The following is a 21127-nucleotide window of genomic DNA, read 5'->3' as shown; positions in this document are numbered from 1 at the left end:
CAGAAGAATAAAAATAGACTGCTATTTCTCACCATCTACAGATGTCAAATCAATATGGATTAAAGACTTTAACATAAAACCTGAAACTATGAAACAACTAGAAGAAAACCTTCATGAAATACTAAAGGACATTTTTCAGTGATCTTTCTGATATCTCTTTTCATAAAGGTAGGAATCACATCATGACGTATCCTTCCTCACTACCTCACCTAAAAATAACTGCTTTCCAAAGACATGTTCAAATCTTATCTCCCTGGAGGTTCAGGATTTATAATATATATTGGGTGAAACACAATTCAGTCCATAGTATTCTATACCTACTTCTCCCAGAAATTCATGCCAATTATATTCACATTTTATTTATTCCATTCTAACAGTCTCATTGTTCTTAACTCATATAAGCATCAAATTTAAATTCAATATTTACATCATATTTTAAACTTTAAACTGAATCAGATATCAGTGAGCTTTGAGGTACAATTATTTTTGAAAGAATTTCCTCCTTTGACTTTGAAACTTTAAAACCAGATATCTTATTATATTTTGGCTGTGGTAACAAACTATTATAGAATGAGTGATTTAAGCAACACACATTTATTACTAGCAGTTCTGAACACTGGGAAGCCCAAGACAGATGATCAGGTGTCTGGTCAGGCCTTCCTTCCTGGTTTGCAGATGGCTGTATTTTTATTGTATTATCTCCTGGTGGAGAAGCAAGTTTTGATTGTGCAGTAGCAGGGAGGGCACAGGAGAGAGGGAGACCAGCCAGGGAGCCAGGCTCTGGGGTCACCACAGTCCAGCACAGCCGGCTGCACCAGGGCAGGTGATTAGGAAAAGACAGCTCCCTTCCCCTCCTGCTCCATTCTGCCTGCCCACATGCATGGAGCCACAGAGCCTGCCAGACCCATGTGGGCGTTGCTGGGCGTACGCACGGCAAGCTCACCTTGCCAATCGCACTGAGTTCCGAGCGGTGCTGGAAAGGACTGTCAGGTGTGGAGGAGAGAGGGGTGCCTTCCATGTGGCCTGCAGGGGCTGGACAGCAGGCAGAGCCAACGGGGAGAATGCCGATGCCAAACCAAACCCTGGAATCCTGAGACAAGGACCACTTTGAAGAGAACTCACTAGAAAAGGAGGAAACGCCCAGCCCAGATGTTATAAAAATATAGCATCCCTAAGCAGGTGCCATTGTGTGCAGTCACCCTCCATCTTCTCCACGGCCCTGCCCACTTATCACGGCTAGCCCATTTTATGGACAAAGGACACTGTGTTAGGCAGTTTTTGCATCACTATAAAGGAATTCCTGAGACTCGGTAATGCATAATGAAAAGGAGTTTAATGGCTCATGGCTCTTGGGCTGTATGGGAAGCATGGTGCTGGCATCTGCTCCTGGTGAGGCCTTAGGAATCTGCCAATCATGGCAGAAGGTGAAGGGTGAGCAGGTGTGTTTCATGGAAAGAGAAGCAGGAAGAGAATGGGAGGTGGGCCAGGTAGGGGAGGTCACAGACTTTTAAACAACCAAATCTCAAGTGAGCTAACTGAGCAAAAACTCACTCATTACCAAGGGGACAGTGCCAAGCCATTCACTAGAGATCCACGCTCATGATCCAGCCACCTCCCGGCAGGCCCCACCTCCAACATTGGGAATCACATTTCAGCATGAGATTCGTAGGGGGTACATCCAAACAGTCTCAGACATGGAGGCTCAGAAGGTTCAGCAGATGTGGGCACTAACAGCCCTGTTCTGAACATGGAGGACCGATCTGCGCTGTAACCAAGCCCCTGTCACCAACGCTCACAGCCAAGTGACCCTGAGTGAGTCACGAAGCTCAGTGTGCCTCAGTTTCCACAACTGTAAAGCCGCTCCAGCCTTCACCTCCTCAGATTGCTCCTCAGTCTTTGCTGGAGGGCTGCATCATTGTTCATTCAGCAGAGCCCCTCCCCAGGGGAGGGGGGCTTCCCTGACCCATCTAATGCCAAGTTAGTTCAGGTCCAGTCCGCCCAATGACACATGAGCAGCAGCAGCCCATTTTCCCATCTGCGGGGAAGCTTTAAGAGCCAGCACATGCTGTGGTTTCTGTTCTCATTACCATGATTTCAGAAATGTTCTGGAGAAAGATAACTTTGTCATTCTGGTTCTAGAGGAAGGATGACATAGCCCAGAGCCACACTGACATGGATGAACATGTAGCATGAAGAAGAAATAAGTCTTCGTGGCAGGAGGGCCCAGGTTTTGGGTGGTATGGTTACAGCAGCATAATGTGCCCTTCCCTGACTAATGTTCACTTCGCTCTTCCCCCGTCCACCCTCACCTCTCCCACCCCACTTCCCGACCACACTGGAGTGAATTGCAGCCCCATCCCCAGCCCCACCCTGTGCCAGAGTCTCTATCTCCTCACAGCATTCATAGCATAGAAAAAATAGTATATTTCCCTTTTCCATTTTGTTCACCTTCTGTCTCCCCCAAAAGAATATCAACTCCTTGAAAGCAGCAATTTTTGTCTCTTGTTCATGACTGCATCTTCGCACCAGAACGTGCTTGGCACATGGAAGGTACACACACTCACACATGTGCACACACAAACACAGGCACACACAAAACAAATACTTTAACACAAAATAGCAGAAATGAACCCAGGCTCCATCCTAGGTGAAATATACATGCATTTAATTCTCACAAATAACCTGGTGATGTTTCCAATGCTGTCATTTTGATCCCCACTGTACGGATGAGAAAACTGAAGCACAGAGAAGTCAAGAGAATCTGCCCAAGGTCACCTGCTGAGCCAGCAAGGTCCAGCCACACCCTCAGTCACTGCTATCCTGCCTGTCAACAGCACTCTCTTCATAGCATGGCTCAGGGGGAGGTCAAGTGGGTGAGACACAGGAAGAAATTAATGAACAGCAGAAGCCATAGCGGGTCAGTGGCCAACATTGCTGCCATTCCTTGCTCAGGGTCAGGAAGCCAGGAAGAGGCAGGGACATTGTCCTCTGGGCCCCCTGACCCCACTACCCATTTTTGTTCCAGAGCATCAGCATTTTCCAAGCACAGTCAAGTGTTAGGCTCCCTTGGGACATTCCAAAAACTACCTGTTAAAGATAGAATGCTTTTTCATAGTTATTGCAAAGAAAAATTAGCATTCAGACAAAAAGTTTTCTCAGCAAGGCAGATTTACTTTCTGCAGAAAGGGTAGCACTGCCAGCGTCTTTCTATGAGAGTACAATGAACAAAAGAAAGGCAGGCATATTCATTCTTTATGCACTGGATTCTTACTGCTGTGTCTAATCTCTGTGGATTCTAGCTGGACTTCACAATCTAAACTAAATCTTGGTTGACTAACAACTTAAAACTTTTCTAAATAGGTAAAGGCTGTGGAGAGCAAAGGAAAAGAGGAAGTTGGGTTTGAAAGGACTTGGGAGAGGAGCATCACACACTGGGGGCAGTTGGGGGGGTAGGGGAGAGACAGTGGGGGGGTGGAGAGGGAGGGACAGGTGGGGAGGGATAACATGGGGAGAAATGCCAGATGTAGTATGCACCTAAAGTTAAATAAATAAGTTTTTTAAAAAAGTAATAACATTCCCAAATCAGAAAGGGGAGTAGGCTGTGAGCTGGGACATGCCTGTGAGCACATTAGCACAGATATTTTGGTTAAAGTACAAGGACATAGAATGTACTACGTGCTTGTGATCATGTCTAGCACAAATATCGTGGTTAAAATACAAAGACGTGGAATGCACATATTTCTTTATGTCTAACAGCTATATAAAATAAAGCTTAACAAAAAGTTACTAGCGGAAAGCAAAAACTTTTTAAAAGTCTTTTAAAAAGACTATTGTTTTAACATTTATTATCATTCTTCTTTAATAAAAAAAAGGAAGTTTAAAAAAAAAACATTTTTACTTTCTACAGTACTAATCCCTGGGCCCTGGGTCCTTTTCAGACACTTTTCAGATAAGAGCCAAACATCTGTATTTTTGAGGCAATTCAGGTGCGGCTGGTCCAGAGACCAACGTGGAAGAGCATCTGCCCCACCCATCACTCGCTCCCTGGCAGTGGCAGACCCCACACTCTCCCTGAGGTAGAAGGACAAGCCCCTGCGGACCAGGTGCTGGGTCTCCGTCCTCACATCCGGAAGTTGCCGGCTCAGTCCCTGGTGGGCTCATCACTCTGGTCTCCACCTGGGATGATATGCCGCCCCATCCTCGTTCAGAATGAGAACAGGCAGATGGCAGGTGGTGGGGGTGGGCAACTTCACCCAGAGCCGTAGTGTCACCTGCAGAACACAAAGCTTGGAGGGTTTTGGGGTGGGCCTCTAGAGAAAAGTCTTAAATAGGTCCAGGGTGGTGGTCTCCATTAAATTCTGTCTTCTCTCTGAGTTGGAAAGAGTTTCTCTTCATAGGGCCATGGCCCCCAGGTGCCCCCTGATTGCTCAGTGGTTTACTTTTTCTAGCACTATTCCCTCCCAACTCCAGGTTAAAGACCATGGCAATATGGGTGATATGGGTAAGCACAATACATCAGTCAGAATTCTCCCAGATTTTTTTCTATTGGAACATGTTATGGATCGAACTGTGTCCCCCAAAATCTATGTTATAATATTTAACTCCTGGAACCTCAGAATGTGATTTTCTTTGGAAATAGGGTCTTTGCAGATGAAATGATTGTAGTTAAGTCAGGATAGAGTCATACTGGAGTAGGGTATACCCCTAATTCAATGTGACTGCTGTCATTATAAAAAGGAGAAATTTGGATGTATACATACCCACACACACACACACACACACACACACACACACACACACACACACACAGGTACACAGGGAGAACACCATGTGAAGATAAAATAGAGATCAGGGTGATGCCTCTACAAGCTCAAGAACACCAAAGATTGCCAGCAAGCCTCCAGCGATGGGAAAGGAGCCCAGAACAGACTCTTCCTCACAGCCTCAGAAGGGACACACCTTGCCAACACCTTGATCTCAGACATTTTCTGCTCTCCAGAAGAACCAGGAGAGAAATTTCTGTTGTGTGGCACAGAATGGTAGTGAGACATTCCTGTGTCTTGTGCCAAGGAACTGAAGCCATGGAATTCAGAAGCTGCTTCTGATTCTGTTCCTTGGACCATAAAGATGCTCACATCCTATTGGAGAGAACCAAGTCAGGAAGCAGCAATAAATGAAAATGAAAACAGAAGAGAAATTCGACAGTGATTAAATCCTGCTTCCAGCCTGCAAAACTCCACTTTCTTGGACAAGCTCTGCATTCTTTCTTGGATTCTAATATCCTTCCAACAATGCATTGTGGAGAGTAGGATTCTTTGGGTGGCAAGTGACAGAAACCCTATTACTGTGCATGCTTTCTGAGAAGGATGATCACTTGGCTGTTGGACCTTCCATTAGTCTGTTTTCATGCTGCTGATACAGACATACCCAAGACTGGGAAGAAAAAATACTTAATGGATTTACAGTTCCACGTGGCTGGGGAGGCCTCACAATCATAGTGGAAAGCAAGGAGGAGCAAGTCACATCTTACATGTAGGGTGGCAGGCAGAGAGGGAGCTTGTGCAGGGAAGTTCCCATTTTTAAAACCTCCAGATCTTGTAAGACTCATTCACTATCACCAGAACAGCACAGGAAAGATGTGCCTGCATAGTTCAATCACCTACCGCCAGGTTCCTCCCCTGACATGTGGGAATCGTGGGAGTTAAAATTCAAGATGAGATTTGGATGGGGACACAGTCAAACCATATCAGACCTATAAAGGCCCAGATCATGATCCTAGACCTAAATCCTAAAACAGACCCTACTCTGAATGCTTTTGCTGCACCTGTCAGTTCTCCTGTTTCTGCCCCATATCCTGGCCAAGACACAACACTGTGGCTCCTCCTGTGCAGACATGAAAGCTCCCTTCCCAAAAAGGGCCACTTCTGCTTCCTCATGCAGCAAAATCTCTGCAGCCACGTGATCAGGGAGACAGAATCCTTCTCTCCCCTGGGACTAAAATGTGATTGGTCTGAACTAGTTCTTCCCCTGGCCAAGGGCCAGTCTAGTCAATGAAAGGTGATCCACTATGGCCACTGGAGCTGAGGAACACTTGCTGTGGTGTGGGTTTAGGGGATACATTTTCCTCCCTAGTTTGAAAAATAAAACTAAGTATGAGTCACGGGGGACCCAGGTATGCCTATGAAGCCTGAAATTATAGCAGACGTCCTCCACCCTGGAGGCTGATATGCCTGGGTGTTGCTGATAGAAGAGTGAAAGACAGGAATCTTCCAGGCCTTTGCTGATGCCATCGTTACACTGAAACTGAGGACTCTATAAAACCACCCTGCCGCTTGTCTTCTTGTTTATTAGTTAACAAGCATCTTATGTTGATGCTTTTTATTCAGGGCTTCTATTACTTGCAGTCTGATGAAGTTTGGATCTGTGTCCCTGCCCAAATCTCACGTCAAATTGTAATCCCCAAAGTTGGAGGTGGATCCTGGTGAGAGGCGATCGGATCATCGGTGTAGAGTTCCTCTTTGGTGCTGTTCTCAAGATAGCGAGTGAGTTATCATGGGATCTGGTTGTTTAAAAGTGTGTAGCACCTTTTCCCTCTCTCTATTCCTCATGCTCTGGCCATGTGAAGACATGCCTGCTCCCCCTTTGCCTTCCACCATGATTGTAAGTTTCCTGAGGCCTCCCCAGCCATGCTTCCTGTACAGCCTGTGGAATGGTAAACCAATTAAACCTCTTCTCTTTATAAATTGCCCCATCTCAGGTATTTCTTTACAGCAGTGTGAGGACAGACTAACACATATTCAAAAGCATCTTAACGCAAATACTTCTCAAAGCACAAATACACAAAAGTGGAGATGTGCTGCATCAGCACCACGGACAGGTGGGATGCTGTCCGTGGTGCTGATGCAGTTTGGCTGCAGAGAGTATGCTCAGATAGTCACCCAAGCACGCAAACATCCAGCAAGTGTTTGCATCTCCTACGAGATCCTGTTCTGCAGCCTCTACCTCCAAGGCTGAGCCATGAGGCTTCTTGCCTCGAGGAACCGAGTCTCAAGGAATAAAGAGCCCATCCATCAACACTTTGTCTTGGAACTGAGTTTATTAGAACTCTTCAGCAAAACAAGGGAAGTGAAACCTAGATGTTGCCCTGAGAATGGTACTTCCTATGTTGTCTTATCTCATAGGACATATCAGGACCAAGCCTAGAGGTCACATTGAGCATCTTCCCCAGTAGAGGGGACTCTCCTGCTGCCTGTTACATGTAGGGCAGTTTGGTGCATCCAGTGACCTTTCTGCTCTGGAGTATTGAGGGGAAGAAGAGTTGATAAGAAGGTCCATGGTCCTACCCAGCATAGACACCATGAAAGCCTCAACTTTTTATCCAAACGAGACCCTAAGTTTATGTAAAGAGACTGCTGAGGTTTTCAGGGAGCAATATAATGCACCTTTCCTTATCTTTCTGCATTAGTTTCCCAGGGCTGCTGGAACAAAATATCACATATTAGGTGTCCTGGAGCAAAAGAAATGTATTTTCTCACAGTCCTGTAGGCTAGAAGCCCAACAGGAGTGCTGGAAGAGCTGCTCCTTCTGTGGCTGGGAGGGAGAATCTGCCCCACACCTCTCTCCTGCTTCTGGGATTTACTGACAATCTTTGACATTCCTTGGGTTGTGGAAGCATCTCCCCCCCATCTACATTTACATTCATATTGTGTTATGCCTGCGTGTGTATCTGTGTCCAAATTTCTCTTTTTATAAGGATACCAGTCATACTGGATTAAGGCCCATGCTAATGGCCTCATCTTAACTTGATAACCTGCAAAGACCCTATTTCCAAATAGGAAGTGGGAGGCTAGGACTCCAGTGCATCTTTACTGGGGACACTATTCAACCTGTAATACTTCTCAGGTTCATAATGAATGGTTTGAGAGGAAAATGCATGTGTCAGATGCAGAGAGACCAAAATGCAGCTCTTGGCTGCTGGTAAAGTCAGTTGGGAGTGCAGTTTAGATAAATAACCAAAACAGGCTCCACAGCCTGGTGGTGGCCCCTCAACACTCCAGGGAAAGTCGGTGCACAGTGGAGCATGGACAATAGCACAGCCCCTTTGTGGTCAGGCAAATGCAAAGTCAAGCAGCTGAGCCTTCTCCCAAATTCACCCGTCAGAGGATTCTCTCCTCCCTTAGCCCAGGGGAGCTTCTGGTGAAGTTCTCTCAAGAGCCCACTTGCTCCTTCCTTCCCACTTACCCCATCTTGAAACCCTCACCAGCTACCCAGCAAAGTAGGATAGGGGAGGTAAGCCACACACTTAGAGAGAAATAAAGAAGCTGGATTTCCTTGAATATATGGGCATGACATTAATAGACTGGAAACCCATACGTATAAATAAAAACAATCACATGATTCAAAATAACATACATTATAATATATGTTAATAGCCTGTGCAGTGATTCCAGACTGACAGAAATATGCTCTGAAATCACCAGGGCAGGACTATGCCTCATGACAATCAGCATGGACATCCACCTCCCACTGTCGCTGATGCAAGTAGGTCCTGAATCAATGTTTAATATTCCTACGGATGAGTGCATATGGAACGGAGGCCAGTCTGACGTGGTAATTAAATGTCTCTTTTCAATGCTTTATAATTAATTTTTTTTAATTTTATGAACCTAAATATAAAATGTAAGAAATGAAATGTGTGAGCAAATAAAAAAGTGAATTTAATAAAAAATTAACACAAAGGAGTTTGGTCAAACTGTGAAGGCTGAGGTGACAGTCCCCACAAGGCTGCCCTCACTTTGGACATCATCTGTAAGGTTGGGGATCCCAGGGTCACCCTCATTTCAGACCCCTTGACTAAAAATTTGGAGGTGTGTCCCCGCAACTACCTTCAATTTTAATAACTCACTAAAATAAATCACAAAACTCAGGGGAGTGCTACGCTTACAATTGCATTGTAATGACAGCAAAAAGATACAACTTAGAGCCATCTAAGGAAGAGACACAGAGCTGGGGCATCTGGGAAGCCCTGCATGGGGAGGTGTCATGGGCTCTGGTTCCTCTCCGACTAGTGACAATATGTGACAAGTATGGCCAACCCGGAAGGCCACCTGAGTGTCAGCATCTATGGTTGTATTGAGGTGTGATACAGTTTAGCTGTGTTCCCACCCAAATCTCACCCCCAACTGTAGCTCCCATAATTCCCACGTGTTGTGGGGCGGACCTGGTGGGGGGTAACTGAATCACAGGGTGAGTCTTTCTCATGCTGTTCTCATGATGGTGAATAAGTTTCACGAGATCTGATGGTTTTATAAGGGACAGTTTCCCTGTGCACGCTCTCTTGCCTGCAGCCATGTAGGACGTGACTTTGCTCCTCCTTCACCTCCTGCCATGACTGTGAGGTCTCCCCAGCCATGTGGAACTGTGAGTCCATAAAGCCTCTTTCCTTTATGAATTATTCAGCCTCAAGTTTGTCTTTATTAGCAGCATGACAATGAGCTAATACAAGGTGGATTAAACCACTGGTCATGTGACTGAACTTAAACTCCAGCCCTCCCCTCCTCCATGACGTGGAGCTCATTTCCTATCTCCCAAAGCCCCCACCCTCTAATCACATGGTTGGTCTTTCTGGTGTGCAAGGCTCCATCCTGAGTCATCTCATCCACGGAAAGTCTTGAAGGGCCTGCCCTAAGCCACACCATGAGCACGAGCACAGACTCTCATGAACAACACAGCTGCTCCTATCACTTGGGAAATGCCAAGGGGTTAGAGGTCACCTCCCAGGAGCCAGGACAAAGCCCAGACCTCTGAAGAAGTGGGAGCTTAGTCCTCATTACAGAGTTATCATAGCCTTCAACCCTATCGCAACAAAATAAATAGTTGTCATGTAAACGTCTGTATTCAGAAGTGAAAGACCCTTTGACGGAATGATTAAATTTAGTAGGATCTAGCTTTGAGTCGCTTCAGAGGAGTTCCCACTCAAACTAATGTACTGTAAAAGACATCAAATTCTAGCCTATTTTCTGTACATCCAAGGTGATGAGTAAGACAAATCTGTGACAACAAAGTTATTGAACATTTATAAAGATGTGGATGTAAATGACGTCATGTTGATGCTGAAGAATGACTGCCTGGAACAATTTCCATCAATAAAGAGCACTCAGCAGCATGACTCGGTGATTCACTGGGCGGTTACTCAGCATCGGCTGTTTGCAAGATAGTGATGAGCTTTACAAACATTCACCTTCCTTTGGAGTTCTTAATTTTTACCACCAGATTATTCCAAAATGAGAACCCCTCCTCCCCAACCTTCTTGGAGAACTTCAAAGCATGATCAGTTAGTTTTTAAACACCCAAATAACAACCTCATGTGTGTGTTTAGAAGAAGTCCCACTCTGTGGCTCAGGCTGGAGTGCAGTGGCATGATCTTGGCTCACTGCAACCTCAGCCTCCTGGATTCAAGTGATTCTCCTGCCTCAGACTCCCGATTAGCTGGGACTACGGGCATACACCACCACACCTGGCTAATTTTTGTATTTTTAGTAGAGACAGGATTTCATCATGTTGGCCAGGCTGGTCCTAACCTCAAGTGATCGCCTGCCTTGGCCTCCCACCAAGTAACAATCATTAACTGCCAAAAGTAAATTTGCTAAAAAGTTTGCTGAAGAAACATAACACAAATCTCAGGCGCTATAGGTTGAATTGTGAGCCCTCCACACTCTTAAGTTGAAGTCCTAAGCCCCAGTACCTGAGGTTGGGACCTTATTTGGAAATAGGCTCATTGCAGGGTCATTAGTTAAGATGAGGTCACACTGGGTAGGGTGGGGAGTTATCCAATCTGGCTGGTGTCCTTGTAAGAAGAGATTAGGACACAGACATACACAGAGGGATGACCCTGTGAGGACACAGGAAGGAGATGACCACCTACAAGCCAAGGAGAGAGGCCTCAGAGGGAACCAGCCTGCCCACACCTTGATCTCAGACTTCTGGCCTCCAGTACTGCGGGAGAACACAATTTTACTGTTTAAGCTGCCCATTCTGTGCATTTTTTTTTTGGCAAAGTAATGCAGTGGATACACAGGGACCGAAGACGCTTTCTAAAGGGAAAACTACCCGTAAAGCAAATCTATCTCCCTGAGTCCTGAGTTAGGAAGGCACAGATGAGCATGAGCTTCTCACAGAGATACACACAGACAAGAAATGCCGGTTCACCACTTTCAGCTGCGTGCTGACAGCACTGTCATCTTTCTTCTCTTCCTTTCAGTTTGGAAAATTCAGCATCATTGATTAGCGCCCATACCCCAGCCCTCAGGCTTGCATTTTGACCAATATCTGACTTCTCAAGGTGAACACTGATAGCCCCCCGAGCCCAGATCCTGGAGGCCCCAACACAGCCACTGCACCTCATATCTAATGACAATCAGAGAAGAGAGAATGCGAGGAGAAAAGAAATTGACCACAAATTAATAGGAGAATTAGGGGATAGAGGTTATAACATTATTCCAAAATATTATTACTTTAATGTGTGACATTGTTCTCAACCCCATCAAAGAGGTAGAGGGGAAAGACAGGAGAAAGAAGAAGTCAAGAAGAAAAATTGTGCAACACTGATCCATCTTGTTTCCACAACATTGGGCTTCAGACATAAAATCAATATACAATCACTTAAGGAAATTTGAAAAATGCTGTGAAGATTAGGAATAGAGCTCAAACTTCTCATCAACCCACACAAAGACAACCAACATAGTGTTTAGGTGTAATACTCAGTACAGGTCATCTGTATGTCCCCTCCTCCTGCTCCTCCTCCTCCTCCTGCTCCTCCTCCTCCTCCTTCTCCTCCTCCTCCTCTTCTTCCTCCTTCTCCTCCTCCTTCTTCTTCTCCTTCTCCTTCTCCTCTCTCCTTTTTGTTGAAACAGTTTGCTCTGTTGCTCAGGCTGGAGTATAGCACTCACTGCAGCCTTGACCTCTCAGGCTTAAGCTATCCTCCCACCTTGGCCTTCGAGTAGCAGAAACCATGGGCATGCACCACAACACTTGGCTAATTAAAAAAAAATTGTAGAGACAGATTCTCCCTATGTTGCTGAGTTTGGTCTCAAATTCCTGGGCTCAAGGGATCCTCCAGCCTCCGCCTCTCAAAGTGCTACAATTACAGGCATGAGCCACCGTATCTGGCCATATATTCTTTTTACTAGGTATCATGTTGGTGAAATGTTTCTTTATTGTGATAAAAAAATTATTCAAAACATTGTTCACGCAGCTGCACAGTAATCCATCATGTCAATGATCCACAATCAATGTCTCCTCTAATTATAGGAATTAGGTTTTTCCACTTGTTCCTTATTTTAAGTAACAATGCTATTAATGTATTTGCACACAAAACTTTATCTGCATCTATAGTCATTTCAGCAGAGCAGGTTCTCAGAAGGGAGATTGCTGAGTGATGGACATTGTATGACTATGCTGAGATCAGCTGCCACTCAGTGGAAAGTCTGTGGATTCACATAACAGCCAGCAAGGCACAGCAGGGCCAGTCCTGCTGAGACGCAGGACATTCATTTCTAAAGTTAGAGCAAAGGGAAACAGATTTCGCTTAGAGAACTTTACAATCACTCCTGAAATATTCATTAACATCTGGAAATGTTACGGTGAGCCAGAATTACTCACAATGCCTCCAGCCCTGGCATCATGACCTCGCAAGGTCAGGGGAAGAGACTCATCCCCCTCTCCTCCCATCTCCCTTTATAGCTGAGGCCTCAACAGCTCCCACCTGGATGCAGCTCTGGAGCCAGGGGGCCTGTTAGCTCCTTTTGCCTGTTCAGGGTCTCACCCAATCAAGTCCAGGGAAAGAGAAAACATGTTTTCTCTTGGCACTTGCTAATTTCCTCCTTTAACAGAAGAAAAATTTATTTGTGTTCTCTGTAGGCAAATGCATTTGGCTTCTGAATAAAATCAGGAGAATCCAGGTGTTTCCAGGCACCCTGGGCACCTGAATCCACAGCTTCGTGTGGCCTGGCTGCTGGGCAGGGACTAGTTTAGCTGAGTGTTCACATTTTACTCCTTTGTCCTCATTCTGTCTGCTGGGTTGGGTATCCATCCTCACTCTCCTTTTGCCATGGGCAGCAGGGCTAGAAGTTTATGCTTCTGAGCAAAACAACCCAGTCTCTGCTCAGGAAAATATAAAGTGGCCGTAAATTCAAAAGAGGCCAGGGACCCTGGAGGGTCTGCTCAGTGGGGTCTCCACACAGTTTCAAGGTAGTTTCACTCCAAGGGAGTCACTGCTTTCAGATGGGCAGGCTCCCTCGAGGACAACCATTCTCATTAGAAGGAAAGAAGGGTGTTCTCCATCCAGGCAGGGGTATGACGGGCACTCCTTTGGACTTCCGGGTTGGAAGAAACTGCTGAGTCCTCCCAAGATGTCCCCAGTACACATGGCTCCTCATGCCCACATCTTGGACCCCCAGGTCATAGAGTGACAGGTACAGACCACGGAACTTGGCATCTAAGGGACCTGGAAATCTCTCTGACCCTGCCACTTACTGCAGTGTGACCTCAAGTTGTCATTGACCTTGTACATCCAGTTTCCTGGGATGAGGGACTAATGAGATCACTCACAGGCACAGCTCTCCAGTGAGCCCTGGAACAAGCCCTTATAGACACGAGCTCTCTGACCGATGCCCCACAATGGTCCCCTTAATTTGCCCAGCCTGGAACTCACTTCCTGCTGGTAAGAGTCTTAGCACATGAAAGCTTCATTGCTCAACTAGTGCAGGTGCACCTGGGAAAGGACACAGGACAATGGGGAAGGGGCTTCACATAGAACCAGGCACACCTGCCCCCTTTTCTGTGGTATAAACACAGCCTGGGATGTCTTTACAGCACGAGGGGGCTTGCAAGACAGGGATCACTGTTCTCCACAGCTCAGCTGAACCTCAGGGCACAGGGCCATGTTTGATACACCTGCTCCTCTCTCCCGGACCTCTATCCCAGGCTGCCTTGGAATTCACTCAGAAACCAGCCTCATCCCTTGAGTGTGATTTGGAGGCCCAGGCCTGGAGAAACAGCCCCAAGAATTCCTGTTTCAGCTGGGCACACACAGGGCAGGTCCCACACCAGTGGGTTTGATTAGGCACACCCATTCAAGATGGGCCTGGGGTCGCCTGTTTCCTCCCTTCCTTCCTCCTCCCTTCCTGCTTCCTACTCTTCTTTCCTGCATCCCTTCCTTCCTTTGGGGTTTTCTTGCTGTTGTTCTTTAAAGTATAATTTACATACAGTAAAATGCAAAGGTCAAGGGTAGTCTTACATAAGTTCTGACAAATAAACATACCCATACAAACATCAGCCCCATCGAAATAGAGAACGTTTCCAGTACCCTGGAGAGCTCCTATGCTGTCTTTCCGCTGAGTACCCTAACACAGCCCCCTCAAAAAAGCGCTGTTCTGCTCTCTGCCACCATAGGTGCTCTCCATCTTCTGGAACCTCCTGTGAATGGAATCACACGGCAGGCAGTCTTCCAAGTCAGCTCCTTCACTGCACCATGCTTTTGCGATTCTTTCCCGTTGTGTGAGTCATAGGTTGCCCCTTTATTTCCGAGGAGTGTACACAATCTTCTTCTCCCCTCACCTGCTTGATGCACATTTGGGTTGTTTCCCATTTAAAGTGACTGAATAAGATGCTATGGACATTTCCATGCACCTTTGGGTGGGCATACATTTTCATTCCCTAGTAAATCCTTAATCCCTAGGAATGGAGGCGCTAGGTCATAGAGAAGATGCAGGCTGAACTTTATAAAACCTGCCAAACAAAATTACCAGACTGTTGGGGTCATTCCGCATGACCCTCACAGCATGTTAGAGTTCCTCCAGCTTCATGGCCTCAGTCCTCAGGGTTCTCTGTGTAGCACCATCACATCCTGGGTGACCGTCCTGCTAGGACACTCGTGGGTTTCACTGGGGCAGAACCCAATCAGGGATTGGTTGTCTTCAAGAGCTGCAGCAATGAGAATAAACAGCAGAGAACAGACCGATGCACTTTCAGATTCTTAATCAGCAGTGAGCCAAGGATTGGGGGCTCCCTTTCTAGCAATGTCTGCTGATTTAGTCCATTTTTCTAGTCAAAACTAATGAAAGCTCATGGCCATCGATACACAGCTGAAAGGATTTGCACTTTTATCCTTTCCAAATCTCACGCTGAAATGTGATTTCCAGTTTTGGAGGTGGGAGGTATTGGATCAAGGAGGTGGATCTCTCATGAATAGCTTAGACTTTGGTGATGAGTGAGTTCTTGCTCAGTTAGTCTGTGAGTTAGTCCATGTGAGATCTGGTTGTTTAAAAGGGACTGGGACCTCACCTTATCTCTCTTGCTCCTTGTCTTGCCATGTTATACCTTCTCCCACCTCATCTTCTGCCATGATTGTAAGCTCCCTGAGGCCTCGTCAGAGGCAGACACTGGCACCATGCTTCCTGTACAGCCTACAGAATTGTGAGCCAATTAACTTCTTTTCTTTATAAATCACCTAGCCTCAAATATTTGTTTGCAGCCATGCAAGAATGGACTAACACAGCCTCCCTTTTGGGGAAGACAGCCTCAGGAATGGCATCTAAGATCAGGGACTTAGTTCTCAGATGGGTTCCCCTCCCCCACCCTCTCCCTACCTCACTGCACCCCATCTTGGCCAAGAGGTGGAGCCTGGGGTCCCACTGTCCAGCTAGAAGTAATCCTGCCTCTTACTAGCTGGGAGAGTTTAGGCGATTTATTTAAGATCAGTGTGCCTTCGTTTCCTTGGACATAACATAAGGACAATGAAAGTGCCCACCTACGGGGTGCTGGAAAGACTCCATGAGGGAGCTCACGCCCAGCACACAGGACAGCATCTGATATGCAGGCAGCATGATGATAGTGGCAATGGTGATGACTATATTGATTTCAACAATGGCTACAGCACTTGATCTTCTCATCTGGTTGACTACCCCCCACCTCTCACTTCCAGCTCTGGTCCTGATGATGGAGAGGCCTCAGACCTCCAGGGTAATCTTTCACAACACAAGAGAGATTATGACATACCCTATGTGAAGTTAACCAGTGGTTCCCCTTGTCTTCAGGATTAAATCCAGACACAATGACCTAACTCAGCGGAGTCCTCTGAGATCTGATGCATGCTGATTTTCCAGCTCACCACCCCAGCAAACTCACACAAACGCTGTGGTCCAGCCATGCAGCCAAACACCTGCAACTCCCCCTGTCCCCATAACCCTGGGCTTCTCACCCCAGTACGTTTGTAAATGTTCCTACCCTGCCTCTGCCTGGCTAATTGTCATGCTCTTTTCAAGGTTAAGTTTCCTTCAAGGAGCCTTTCCTGACTTCCCCAGATATAATCACTTCTTCCTCAGGGTTAGAATAATGCATCATGCATACTTCTGGTCTGGCTTTTGCACATTGCTGTGATCCTTTGAATACAAGTGAGGTCGTCGTGAGCAAAAAGGTGACTTACCATTTCTGTCCTACCTGGCACACAGAACGGGCTCAACAATCATTGCTGAACAGACAACTGGGTGGACGGGTGGATGGATGGATAAATGGATGGACAGATGGATGGATGGATGGATAAATAGATATATGAATAGTCTGATAGGTAGATGGATGGTAGAGGATGAGCGAGTGGTTAGATGGGTGGATGAATGAATGGATGGATTGGGGAGTGGATGGATGGATGGATGGATGGATGGATGTAGATGGGTGGATGTGGGGTAGATGGGTAGTTACACAGGTGGGTAGATGAAGTATTGGTTGGGATAGATGGACAGGTAGGTGGGTGGATTATTGGACAGTTGCAGTGAATGGATGAGTTGGTGGGCAGGTACCTGGGTGAATGGGTATATAGATGGGTGGATGGGTGGATTGTGGGTGTGAATGGGTGAATGTGTGGTTGAGGTAGATGAATGGGTAAATGAATAGATGGATGGCTCTGTGGGTGTGGGTGCATGAGTTGGTGGGTGGGTATACGGATAGATAGATGCATGGTGATATAGTTTGGGTCTGTGTCCCTGCCCACATCTCATGTCAAATTGTAATCTCCAAAGTTGGAGGTAGGGCTTGGTGGGGGATGATTAGCTCATGGGGGCAGATTTCCCCTTTGGTGCCATTATCATAATAATGAGGGAGTTATCTCAAGATCTGGTTGTCTAAAAGTGTGTAGCACCTTTCCCCTCTCTTTCTTCCTTCTGCTCCGGCTATATAAGATGTGCCTACTTCCCTCTCATCTTCCACCATGGTTGAAAGTTTCCTGAGACCTCCCCAGCTATGCAGCCTGTACAGCCTGTGGAACTGTGAGCCAATTAAACCTCTTCTCTTTGTAAATTATCCAGTCTCAAGTACTTTTTATAGCAATGTGAGAATAAACTAATATGCATAGGTGGGTAGGTGGGTGCCTGAGTTGATGGGTGGGTAGATGAATAGATACACATGGGTTGGTGGGTGGGCAGATGGGTTGGTGGGTGGCTGGGTGGTTGGCTGGATGGATATATGGATGGGTTGGTAGGTGCATGCATGGGATGAGGGGTGGGAGGACAAGTGAGTGGATGGATGGATGAAGAGATGGATGGGTTGGTGGGTGGGCACATGGGTGAATGGGTGGATGAATGAGTGGATATCAGGTTGGGTAGACAGAGGGGTGGCTGAGGTAGATGGATGGACAAATGAGTGGACACATGGGTAGATGGATGGATGAATAGGTGGGCTTGTGTGTGGATGCATGAGTTGATGGGTGAGTAGATGGATAGATAGATGCATGGGTTGGTGGGTGGGTGGGTGGGTGGATGGATGAGTGGATGGATGAATAGATGAGTGGGTTGGTAGGTGGGTGCATGAGTTAGTGGGTGGTTGGGTGGATGAGTAAATGGATGAATAGACAGATGGGTTTGTGGGTGGCTACATAGGTGAATGAGTGGATGGGTGGGTAGATGGGTAGATATGGGGTGGGTGGATGAGGATGGTTGAGGCAGTTGAATGAGCAAGAGGGTGGATGGATGGCAAGTGGGAGTGGTACAAACGAACTGGGTCTAGTGCATATGTCACAAAGGACATGGTGACATCCTCATGTCACATCCACTCTTGATATGGTCCCCTCTGTAGCAGGACTGCTCAGATACAGAGAGGTCCCTACAAAGCATCATTTGATCATATTTCTTAATAGTCAGACAAGAACAGAAGGAGGATGACCCCCTGCTTCACTTCCTTCCTGCATGAACCCATCCCTACCTCCACCATTAGACTAGGTTTCCCCAAACACCTCTTCTTGCTTGATCCTTTTCCACAATCCCCACTGCTTCCTCATTGCCCTCAACCATGTCTCTAGAATCTTAGGAAAAGGTGAATTAGGACTGAGGATTTTGGCTGCAGAATATTAGGAAACTGTGCCAGCAAATGACCCATCTCATACCATTGGAGTCAGGTGACAAACTCTCAGAAACAACAAAAACAAAAATAGAAACAGCAGCAAATATATATTGAGCAGTGATCACATGCCAGACACCTTACTAAGACTTCACACTCACTGCAGACACCGGAGGAGCAGCCTGCCAATTGCACATTTTTACTGGAGCCTTTGTCAAGAGTATAATTCAGCCTTTGGATCAATTCGATCTTGTGACCGTTGATTCTGCAGGTATCAGGCTGACTGGTGAGGAAGGTCACCTAAGGCCTTTCTCTCCTTACCCAGAGGTGAATGAATAATTATCTTTTGGCTGCTGCCATTGCGCCCTGCCCAGAGGAGAAAACAGATAACACCCACCGATCTGGAAGGAGGAAGAATGCAGGGACATTCCTGATGGGGGCGGAGGCAGAGCCTCTGTCTTCTTGTTTGGGCCCAGCGCCACCATGTCAGTGGTCAATTTACAGTGCTGGATTAGTAAACCCACTAGCATTCCTGCCACAGCCTCACAGAGAGCCAAGGCAGAGCAATGTGGTAATTAGTGCAGCTTGTCCTAAAAGCCAAATTTATGATGAGGAGATTAGCAGGGTGCAGAGCCCATCTGCAGCTTCTTTTGTGAACAGCCAAGAGCTTTATGGCCTCTGGAACAGGCCAGAGCAACCGTCCAAAGCTTCGTGCCAGGTTATGACCTGCCTTGCCATTCTTCCCACTGGGGTTAGCACCAAGGTAGCAGAGCTCTCTCCATAGGGCCACCCCCATCAACACAGCAAATGCTCCCATATCTCCCTTCTTTATAAATCTGTCCATAACCCCTGACAAGGTCTCCTTCCTTGATCAAACTTTAGCCAGGCTCCCCTGAGCCCTCTTCTTGACCTTGGCCTGCCTTTAGCAAGAATCCTGCTAAGTCAGGATTCTTGGAGAGAATCCCCCCACACTTGATGTCCAATCAAAGTCCTTGCCTTGCCTTTAACAAGGATCCTGTTAATCCAGTTTAACCAGAATCCCCTGATGTCTCCTCTTAGTAACTTTCTATCCCCTGACCCCCCTCACTCTGCTTGCTGGCTGTAAATCTCCACTGGTCCCTGTCGTACTCAGCATTGAGCTCAGTCTCTTGCCCCCATTGCAATCGTCTTAAGTGAAGTCTTCCTTGCTGTTTTAACAAGCGTCTGAATATTTTCTTTCTCTTACAACCCACATTTGTCTCTACTAACTACCCCACTTTTTGAGAATTTTTATCGCAAAACTTCACAGTGCCTCACTGTCTGAAGTCTCTGGAACTCATTCCAATTAGCCTTCTCTCCTCACTGTTTTATTAAATAGACTCCTGTCCAAGTCACCTGAGCTGCATGTAACCAACTCCAATGGCCATTTCTCTGATTTCATCAGCTTTTTTTTCAGCAGCAATGAATGGGGTGGCCCCTTCCTTCCATTCAACACTTTATTCTCTGGACTGCTATGATATCGCCCTGTCCTTGTCCTTTCTTGACTTCCCTGACTGTCCTTCTCAGTCTCCCAAGCATGTTGCTCATTGTCTCCCTGAATCCAAGTGTCTGACTACTCTGGAGCCCTTTCCCAGGCTCTCTTCCCTTCAATGTCTACCCTCTTGCCCTAGGAGAACTCAGATGATCCCAGGGCTCTAAATCCCATGGATATGCTGATGAACCCCCAGATTTATCTCCTGACTTCTCCCATGAGTTGAAGTCTCATATATTCAACTGACAGCTCAGTATTTGCAGTGGGATGTCCAATCAATCTCAAACTCACCTTGCCTAAAACAAAACCATCTATTTCCACTCTCCACCCCCCCACACACAACTATTATTCCACCATCTTCCCCACTTGGTTATTCATTCACTCAACAAATACCCATTGAATACCTACTACAGACCAGGTGCTGTTTTAGGTGCCAAAAACATTGTCATAAACCAAAGAGACAAAAATTCCTTCCAGCAAATGGCAGCACTGTGCACCCAGTTCCTCAAGCCAAAGGCCTGAGAACTATCCTCAATTCCTTTCTTTTAATATATTAGTGGTTCTCAACTAGGGCGATTTTGCCCCCCAGGGAACATCAGGCAAGGTCTGGAGGTGATTTAGGTTGTCATAACCAGGGAGAGAATGCTACTGTCACCTAGCTTGCAGAGGCCAGGAACACTGCTGAGCATCCCATAATGCAAAGGACCACGTCTCACAACAAAGAATGATCTAGCCCTCATCGTCAGTACTTCCAAAGCTGAAAACCCTGTCTGATATCCAGTCCATCAACACACATCACTGGTTTTGCTTCCAACAAACATCCCAATCTCACAACCTATCTCCACATTCATGGCCACCAATGTGGCACAAACTGTATTTCTCTGCTACAGGTTTGTTGCAATAGACTTTTGGACATCAAGTTTTCTTTCTTTTTCACTAGGCTTTATCTCCTTGTGATCAGGGGTTGTATCTTCCATTTATGCATCCTGGGCCACTACCAGAGGATTTGGCACAACCTCATGTGTAATGATAAATTATCATCACCAACATCACCATCACCATCATGATCTTCATCACACCATCATCATCACCATCCCCATCATCACTATCATCTTCGTCACAAAACTGCCACTCATTGTCATCATCACCACCATCATCATCACCCACACCTTATCATCACCACCATCACGTCACCATCATCACCATCACCATCACCATCATCACCAACATCAC

Source organism: Cebus imitator, unplaced genomic scaffold (genome assembly GCF_001604975.1).
Source record: "Cebus imitator isolate Cc_AM_T3 unplaced genomic scaffold, Cebus_imitator-1.0 Scaffold145, whole genome shotgun sequence".
Lineage (NCBI taxonomy): Eukaryota > Metazoa > Chordata > Mammalia > Primates > Cebidae > Cebus > Cebus imitator.
Note: the sequence above shows the minus strand (reverse complement) of the source record.